This window comes from Hydractinia symbiolongicarpus, chromosome 14 (assembly GCF_029227915.1).
Source record: "Hydractinia symbiolongicarpus strain clone_291-10 chromosome 14, HSymV2.1, whole genome shotgun sequence".
Taxonomy (NCBI): Eukaryota; Metazoa; Cnidaria; class Hydrozoa; order Anthoathecata; family Hydractiniidae; genus Hydractinia; species Hydractinia symbiolongicarpus.
The window spans coordinates 1,183,177-1,193,806 of NC_079888.1; positions in this window are offsets into that span (position 1 = coordinate 1,183,177).

Below are 10,630 nucleotides of genomic sequence, written 5' to 3' on the forward strand. Positions count from 1 at the left end.
TTAGAAAGTCAATGAATGGTAGTTTTTGAAACTGTCTCTATTTCTTCAGCGTGAACTAACGGATAGGATTGGTCCCACAGTAAAAAATGACTTATTTATCGAAATTTTTAAATGAAGCGCTACCACAGGGTTCAGTGTAATCGCTGAGTTTCGGCAATCATGTCGAGTTAAAAAGAATGTTATTTCTTGGAGCTCAATTAGCTCATTTATAACATTTATAAGTTCACCGTCCAGAATCAGTTCAATTAAGTCCCACAGTCAATTGTTTCACTTTTAAAAGCGATACAACTTAGTAATATCGGAAAAAATCGCTAAATACATGTTGGTACGAATATGTGAAGCAACCGTTGTAACTCAAACGGATTGACACCGTTGGAAAGACAATGAAATGTAGTTTTTGAAACTGTCTCTATTTCTTCAGCGTGAACTAACGGCTAGGATTGGTCCCACAGTAAAAAATGACTTATTAATCTTAATTTTTAAATGAAGCGCTACCACACCGCCCAGTGTAATCGCTGAGTTCCAGCAATCCTTTCAAATTAAGAAGAATGTCATTCCTTGAAGTCCAATTGGCTCATTTATCACATTTATCAGGTCACAGTCCAGAATCAGTTCAACTAAGTCCCACAGTCAATCCGTTCACCGTTAAAAGCGATACAACTTAGTAATATCGGAGCAAAAGCACTAAATACATGTTGGTACGAATATGTGAAGCAACCGTTGTAACTCAAACGGATTGGCACCGTTAGAAAGTCAATGAAAGGTAGTTTTTGAAACTGTCTCTATTTCTTTAGCGGGAAATAACGGATAGGATTGGTCCCACAGTAAAAAATGACTTATTTATCGAAATTTTCAATTGAAGCGCTACCACAGGGTCCAGTGTAATCGCTGAGTTCTGGGAATCATGTCGAGTTAAAAAGAATTTTATTTCTTGGAGTCCAATTGGCTCATTTATCACATTTATAAGATCACAGTCCAGAATCAGTTTAATTAAGTCCCAATGTCAATCGTTTCACTGTTAAAAGCGATACAACTTAGTAATATCGGAGAAAAAGCACTAAATACATGTAGGTACGAATATGTGAAGCAACCGTTGTAACTCAAACGGATTGACACCGTTAGAAAGACAATGAAATGTAGTTTTTGAAACTGTCTCTATTTCTTCAGCGTGAACTAACGGATAGGATTGGTCCCACAATAAAAAATGACTTATTTATCGAAATTTTTAAATGAAGCGCTACCAGAGGGTCCAGTGTAATCGCTGAGTTCTGGGAATTATGTCAAGTTAAAAAGAATGTTATTTCTTGGAGTCCAATTGGCTCATTTATCACATTTATCAGGTCACAGTCCAGAATCAGTTCAACTAAGTCCCACAGTCAATCCGTTCACCGTTAAAAACGATACAACTTAGTAATATCGGAGCAAAAGCACTAAATACATGTTGGTACGAATATGTGAAGCAACCGTTTTAACTCAAACGGATTGACACCGTTAGAAAGTCAATGAAAGGTAGTTTTAGAAACTGTCTCTATTTCTTTAGCGGGAACTAACGGATAGGATTGGTCCCACAGTAAAAAATGACTTATTTATCGAAAGTTTTAAATGAAGCGCTACCACAGGGTCCAGTGTAATCGCTGAGTTCCGGCAATCATGTCGAGTTAAAAAGAATGTTATTTCTTGGAGCTCAATTGGCTCATTTATCACATTTATAAGTTCACAGTCCAGAATCAGTTCAATTAAGTCCCACAGTCAATTGTTTCACTTTTAAAAGCGATACAACTTAGTATTATCGGAAAAAATCGCTAAATACATGTTGGTACGAATATGTGAAGCAACTGTTGTAACTCAAACGGATTGACACCGTTAGAAAGTCAATGAATGGTAGTTTTTGAAACTGTCTCTATTTTTTCAGCGTGAACTAACGGATAGGATTGGTCCCACAGTAAAAAATGACTTATTTATCGAAATTTTTAAATGAAGCGCTACCACAGGGTCCAGTGTAATCGCTGAGTTCCGGCAATCATGTCGAGTTAAAAAGAATTTTATTTCTTGGAGCTCAATTGGCTCATTTATCACATTTATAAGTTCACAGTCCGGAATCAGTTCAATTAAGTCCCACAGCCAATCGTTTCACTTTTAAAAGCGGTACAACTTAGTAATATCGGAAAAAATCGCTAAATACATGTTGGTACGAATATGTGAAGCAACTGTTGTAACTCAAACGGATTGACACCGTTAGAAAGTCAATGAATGGTAGTTTTTGAAACTGTCTCTATTTCTTCAGCGTGAACTAACGGATAGGATTGGTCCCACAGTAAAAAATGACTTATTTATCGAAATTTTTAAATGAAGCGCTACCACAGGGTTCAGTGTATTCGCTGAGTTTCGGCAATCATGTCGAGTTAAAAAGAATGTTATTTCTTGGAGCTCAATTAGCTCATTTATAACATTTATAAGTTCACCGTCCAGAATCAGTTCAATTAAGTCCCACAGTCAATTGTTTCACTTTTAAAAGCGATACAACTTAGTAATATCGGAAAAAATCGCTAAATACATGTTGGTACGAATATGTGAAGCAACCGTTGTAACTCAAACGGATTGACACCGTTGGAAAGACAATGAAATGTAGTTTTTGAAACTGTCTCTATTTCTTCAGCGTGAACTAACGGCTAGGATTGGTCCCACAGTAAAAAATGACTTATTAATCTTAATTTTTAAATGAAGCGCTACCACACCGCCCAGTGTAATCGCTGAGTTCCAGCAATCCTTTCAAATTAAGAAGAATGTCATTCCTTGAAGTCCAATTGGCTCATTTATCACATTTGTCAGGTCACAGTCCAGAATCAGTTCAACTAAGTCCCACAGTCAATCCGTTCACCGTTAAAAGCGATACAACTTAGTAATATCGGCGCAAAAGCACTAAATACATGTTGGTACGAATATGTGAAGCAACCGTTTTAACTCAAACGGATTGACACCGTTAGAAAGTCAATGAAAGGTAGTTTTAGAAACTGTCTCTATTTCTTTAGCGGGAACTAACGGATAGGATTGGTCCCACAGTAAAAAAATGACTTATTTATCGAAATTTTTAAATGAAGCGCTACCACAGGGTCCAGTGTAATCGCTGAGTTCCGGCATTCATGTCGAGTTAAAAAGAATGTTATTTCTTGGAGCTCAATTGGCTCATTTATCACATTTATAAGTTCACAGTCCAGAATCAGTTCAATTAAGTCCCACAGTCAATCGTTTCACTTTTAAAAGCGATACAACTTAGTATTATCGGAAAAAATCGCTAAATACATGTTGGTACGAATATGTGAAGCAACTGTTGTAACTCAAACGGATTGACACCGTTAGAAAGTCAATGAATGGTAGTTTTTGAAACTGTCTCTATTTTTTCAGCGTGAACTAACGGATAGGATTGGTCCCACAGTAAAAAATGACTTATTTATCGAAATTTTTAAATGAAGCGCTACCACAGGGTCCAGTGTAATCGCTGAGTTCCGGCAATCATGTCGAGTTAAAAAGAATTTTATTTCTTGGAGCTCATTTGGCTCATTTATCACATTTATAAGTTCACAGTCCGGAATCAGTTCAATTAAGTCCCACAGCCAATCGTTTCACTTTTAAAAGCGGTACAACTTAGTAATATCGGAAAAAATCGCTAAATACATGTTGGTACGAATATGTGAAGCAACTGTTGTAACTCAAACGGATTGACACCGTTAGAAAGTCAATGAATGGTAGTTTTTGAAACTGTCTCTATTTCTTCAGCGTGAACTAACGGATAGGATTGGTCCCACAGTAAAAAATGACTTATTTATCGAAATTTTTAAATGAAGCGCTACCACAGGGTTCAGTGTAATCGCTGAGTTTCGGCAATCATGTCGAGTTAAAAAGAATGTTATTTCTTGGAGCTCAATTAGCTCATTTATAACATTTATAAGTTCACCGTCCAGAATCAGTTCAATTAAGTCCCACAGTCAATTGTTTCACTTTTAAAAGCGATACAACTTAGTAATATCGGAAAAAATCGCTAAATACATGTTGGTACGAATATGTGAAGCAACCGTTGTAACTCAAACGGATTGACACCGTTGGAAAGACAATGAAATGTAGTTTTTGAAACTGTCTCTATTTCTTCAGCGTGAACTAACGGCTAGGATTGGTCCCACAGTAAAAAATGACTTATTAATCTTAATTTTTAAATGAAGCGCTACCACACCGCCCAGTGTAATCGCTGAGTTCCAGCAATCCTTTCAAATTAAGAAGAATGTCATTCCTTGAAGTCCAATTGGCTCATTTATCACATTTATCAGGTCACAGTCCAGAATCAGTTCACCTAAGTCCCACAGTCAATCCGTTCACCGTTAAAAGCGAGACAACTTAGTAATATCGGAGCAAAAGCACTAAATACATGTTGGTACGAATATGTGAAGCAACCGTTGTAACTCAAACGGATTGGCACCGTTAGAAAGTCAATGAAAGGTAGTTTTTGAAACTGTCTCTATTTCTTTAGCGGGAAATAACGGATAGGATTGGTCCCACAGTAAAAAATGACTTATTTATCGAAATTTTCAAATGAAGCGCTACCACAGGGTCCAGTGTAATCGCTGAGTTCTGGGAATCATGTCGAGATAAAAAGAATTTTATTTCTTGGATTCCAATTGGCTCATTTCTCACATTTATAAGATCACAGTCCAGAATCAGTTTAATTAAGTCCCAAAGTCAATCGTTTCACTGTTAAAAGCGATACAACTTAGTAATATCGGAGCAAAAGCACTAAATACATGTAGGTACGAATATGTGAAGCAACCGTTGTAACTCAAACGGATTGACACCGTTAGAAAGTCAATGAATGGTAGTTTTTGAAACTGTCTCTATTTTTTCAGCGTGAACTAACGGATAGGATTGGTCCCACAGTAAAAAATGACTTATTTATCGAAATTTTTAAATGAAGCGCTACCACAGGGTCCAGTGTAATCGCTGAGTTCTGGGAATCATGTCGAGTTAAAAAGAATGTTATTTCTTGGAGTCCAATTGGCTCATTTATCACATTTATAAGATCACAGTCCAGAATCAGTTTAATTAATTCCCAAAGTCAATCGTTTCACTGTTAAAAGCGATACAACTTAGTAATATCGGAACAAAATCACTAAATACATGTTGGTACGAATATGTGACGCAACCGTTGTAACTCAAACGGATTGACACCGTTAAAAAGACAATGAAATGTAGTTTTTGAAACTGTCTCTATTTCTTCAGCGTGAACTAACGGCTAGGATTGGTCCCACAGTAAAAAATGACTTATTAATCTTAATTTTTAAATGAAGCGCTACCACACAGCCCAGTGTAATCGCTGAGTTCCCGCAATCCTGTCAAATTAAGAAGAATGTCATTCCTTGGAGTCCAATTGGCTCGTTTATCACATTTATCAGGTCACAGTCCAGAATCAGTTCAACTAAGTCCCACAGTCAATCCGTTCACCGTTAAAAGCGATACAACTTAGTAATATCGGAGCAAAAGCACTAAATACATGTTGGTACGAATATGTGAAGCAACCGTTTTAACTCAAACGGATTGACACCGTTAGAAAGTCAATGAAAGGTAGTTTTAGAAACTGTCTCTATTTCTTTAGCGGGAACTAACGGATAGGATTGGTCCCACAGTAAAAAATGACTTATTTATCGAAATTTTTAAATGAAGCGCTACCACAGGGTCCAGTGTAATCGCTGAGTTCCGGCAATCATGTCGAGTTAAAAAGAATGTTATTTCTTGGAGCTCAATTGGCTCATTTATCACATTTATAAGTTCACAGTCCAGAATCAGTTCAATTAAGTCCCACAGTCAATCGTTTCACTTTTAAAAGCGATACAACTTAGTATTATCGGAAAAAATCGCTACATACATGTTGGTACGAATATGTGGAGCAACTGTTGTAACTCAAACGGATTGACACCGTTAGAAAGTCAATGAATGGTAGTTTTTGAAACTGTCTCTATTTTTTCAGCGTGAACTAACGGATAGGATTGGTCCCACAGTAAAAAATGACTTATTTATCGAAATTTTTAAATGAAGCGCTACCACAGGGTCCAGTGTAATCGCTGAGTTCTGGGAATCATGTCGAGTTAAAAAGAATGTTATTTCTTGGAGTCCAATTGGCTCATTTATCACATTTATAAGATCACAGTCCAGAATCAGTTTAATTAATTCCCAAAGTCAATCCGGTCACCGTTAAAAGCGATACAACTTAGTAATATCGGAGCAAAAGCACTAAATACATGTTGGTACGAATATGTGACGCATCCGTTGTAACTCAAACGGATTGACACCGTTAAAAAGACAATGAAATGTAGTTTTTGAAACTGTCTCTATTTCTTCAGCGTGAACTAACGGCTAGGATTGGTCCCACAGTAAAAAATGACTTATTAATCTTAATTTTTAAATGAAGCGCTACCACACAGCCCAGTGTAATCGCTGAGTTCCCGCAATCCTGTCAAATTAAGAAGAATGTCATTCCTTGGAGTCCAATTGGCTCGTTTATCACATTTATCAGGTCACAGTCCAGAATCAGTTCAACTAAGTCCCACAGTCAATCCGGTCACCGTTAAAAGCGATACAACTTAGTAATATCGGAGCAAAAGCACTAAATACATGTTGGTACGAATATGTGAAGCAACCGTTGTAACTCAAACGGGTTGACACCGTTAGAAAGACAATGAAATGTAGTTTTTGAAACTGTCTCTATTTCTTCAGCGTGAACTAACGGATAGGATTGGTCCCACAATAAAAAATGACTTATTTATCGAAATTTTTAAATGAAGCGCTACCACAGGGTCCAGTGTAATCGCTGAGTTCTGGGAATTATGTCAAGTTAAAAAGAATGTTATTTCTTGGAGTCCAATTGGCTCATTTATCACATTTATCAGGTCACAGTCCAGAATCAGTTCAACTAAGTCCCACAGTCAATCCGTTCACCGTTAAAAACGATACAACTTAGTAATATCGGAGCAAAAGCACTAAATACATGTTGGTACGAATATGTGAAGCAACCGTTTTAACTCAAACGGATTGACACCGTTAGAAAGTCAATGAAAGGTAGTTTTAGAAACTGTCTCTATTTCTTTAGCGGGAACTAACGGATAGGATTGGTCCCACAGTAAAAAATGACTTATTTATCGAAATTTTTAAATGAAGCGCTACCACAGGGTCCAGTGTAATCGCTGAGTTCCGGCAATCATGTCGAGTTAAAAAGAATGTTATTTCTTGGAGCTCAATTGGCTCATTTATCACATTTATAAGTTCACAGTCCAGAATCAGTTCAATTAAGTCCCACAGTCAATCGTTTCACTTTTAAAAGCGATACAACTTAGTATTATCGGAAAAAATCGCTAAATACATGTTGGTACGAATATGTGAAGCAACTGTTGTAACTCAAACGGATTGACACCGTTAGAAAGTCAATGAATGGTAGTTTTTGAAACTGTCTCTATTTTTTCAGCGTGAACTAACGGATAGGATTGGTCCCACAGTAAAAAATGACTTATTTATCGAAATTTTTAAATGAAGCGCTACCACAGGGTCCAGTGTAATCGCTGAGTTCTGGGAATCATGTCGAGTTAAAAAGAATGTTATTTCTTGGAGTCCAATTGGCTCATTTATCACATTTATAAGATCACAGTCCAGAATCAGTTTAATTAATTCCCAAAGTCAATCGTTTCACTGTTAAAAGCGATACAACTTAGTAATATCGGAACAAAATCACTAAATACATGTTGGTACGAATATGTGACGCAACCGTTGTAACTCAAACGGATTGACACCGTTAAAAAGACAATGAAATGTAGTTTTTGAAACTGTCTCTATTTCTTCAGCGTGAACTAACGGCTAGGATTGGTCCCACAGTAAAAAATGACTTATTAATCTTAATTTTTAAATGAAGCGCTACCACAGGGTCCAGTGTAATCGCTGAGTTCCGGCTATCATGTCGAGTTAAGAAGAATGTCATTCCTTGGAGTCCAATTGGCTCGTTTATCACATTTATCAGGTCACAGTCCAGAATCAGTTCAACTAAGTCCCACAGTCAATCCGTTCACCGTTAAAAGCGATACAACTTAGTAATATCGGAGCAAAAGCACTAAATACATGTTGGTACGAATATGTGAAGCAACCGTTGTAACTCAAACGGGTTGACACCGTTAGAAAGACAATGAAATGTAGTTTTTGAAACTGTCTCTATTTCTTCAGCGTGAACTAACGGATAGGATTGGTCCCACAATAAAAAATGACTTATTTATCGAAATTTTTAAATGAAGCGCTACCACAGGGTCCAGTGTAATCGCTGAGTTCTGGGAATTACGTGAAGTTAAAAAGAATGTTATTTCTTGGAGTCCAATTGGCTCATTTATCACATTTATCAGGTCACAGTCCAGAATCAGTTCAACTAAGTCCCACAGTCAATCCGTTCACCGTTAAAAACGATACAACTTAGTAATATCGGAGCAAAAGCACTAAATACATGTTGGTACGAATATGTGAAGCAACCGTTGTAACTCAAACGGATTGACACCGTTAGAAAGTCAATGAAAGGTAGTTTTAGAAACTGTCTCTATTTCTTTAGCGGGAACTAACGGATAGGATTGGTCCCACAGTAAAAAATGACTTATTTATCGAAATTTTTAAATGAAGCGCTACCACAGGGTCCAGTGTAATCGCTGAGTTCCGGCAATCATGTCGAGTTAAAAAGAATGTTATTTCTTGGAGCTCAATTGGCTCATTTATCACATTTATAAGTTCACAGTCCAGAATCAGTTCAATTAAGTCCCACAGTCAATCGTTTCACTTTTAAAAGCGATACAACTTAGTATTATCGGAAAAAATCGCTAAATACATGTTGGTACGAATATGTGAAGCAACTGTTGTAACTCAAACGGATTGACACCGTTAGAAAGTCAATGAATGGTAGTTTTTGAAACTGTCTCTATTTTTTCAGCGTGAACTAACGGATAGGATTGGTCCCACAGTAAAAAATGACTTATTTATCGAAATTTTTAAATGAAGCGCTACCACAGGGTCCAGTGTAATCGCTGAGTTCTGGGAATCATGTCGAGTTAAAAAGAATGTTATTTCTTGGAGTCCAATTGGCTCATTTATCACATTTATAAGATCACAGTCCAGAATCAGTTTAATTAATTTCCAATGTCAATCGTTTCACTGTTAAAAGCGATACAACTTAGTAATATCGGAACAAAATCACTAAATACATGTTGGTACGAATATGTGACGCAACCGTTGTAACTCAAACGGATTGACACCGTTAAAAAGACAATGAAATGTAGTTTTTGAAACTGTCTCTATTTCTTCAGCGTGAACTAACGGCTAGGATTGGTCCCACAATAAAAAATGACTTATTTATCGAAATTTTTAAATGAAGCGCTACCACAGGGTCCAGTGTAATCGCTGAGTTCCCGCAATCCTGTCAAATTAAGAAGAATGTTATTTCTTGGAGTCCAATTGGCTCATTTATCACATTTATCAGGTCACAGTCCAGAATCAGTTCAACTAAGTCCCACAGTCAATCCGTTCACCGTTAAAAACGATACAACTTAGTAATATCGGAGCAAAAGCACTAAATACATGTTGGTACGAATATGTGAAGCAACCGTTGTAACTCAAACTGATTGACACCGTTAGAAAGTCAATGAAAGGTAGTTTTAGAAACTGTCTCTATTTCTTTAGCGGGAACTAACGGATAGGATTGGTCCCACAGTAAAAAATGACTTATTTATCGAAATTTTTAAATGAAGCGCTACCACAGGGTCCAGTGTAATCGCTGAGTTCCGGCAATCATGTCGAGTTAAAAAGAATGTTATTTCTTGGAGCTCAATTGGCTCATTTATCACATTTATAAGTTCACAGTCCAGAATCAGTTCAATTAAGTCCCACAGTCAATCGTTTCACTTTTAAAAGCGATACAACTTTGTAATATCGGAACAAAATCACTAAATACATGTTGGTACGAATATGTGACGCAACCGTTGTAACTCAAACGGATTGACACCGTTAAAAAGACAATGAAATGTAGTTTTTGAAACTGTCTCTATTTCTTCAGCGTGAACTAACGGCTAGGATTGGTCCCACAGTAAAAAATGACTTATTAATCTTAATTTTTAAATGAAGCGCTACCACACAGCCCAGTGTAATCGCTGAGTTCCCGCAATCCTGTCAAATTAAGAAGAATGTCATTCCTTGGAGTCCAATTGGCTCGTTTATCACATTTATCAGGTCACACTCCAGAATCAGTTCAACTAAGTCCCACAGTCAATCCGTTCACCGTTAAAAGCGATACAACTTAGTAATATCGGAGCAAAAGCACTAAATACATGTTGGTACGAATATGTGAAGCAACCGTTGTAACTCAAACGGGTTGACACCGTTAGAAAGACAATGAAATGTAGTTTTTGAAACTGTCTCTATTTCTTCAGCGTGAACTAAGGGATAGGATTGGTCCCACAGTAAAAAATGACTTATTTATCGAAACTTTTAAATGAAGCGCTACCACAGGGTCCAGTGTGATCGCAGAGATAGGAAAAGGCGGATCCTAGTGCAATTATGTCAAATAAGCGGGCAT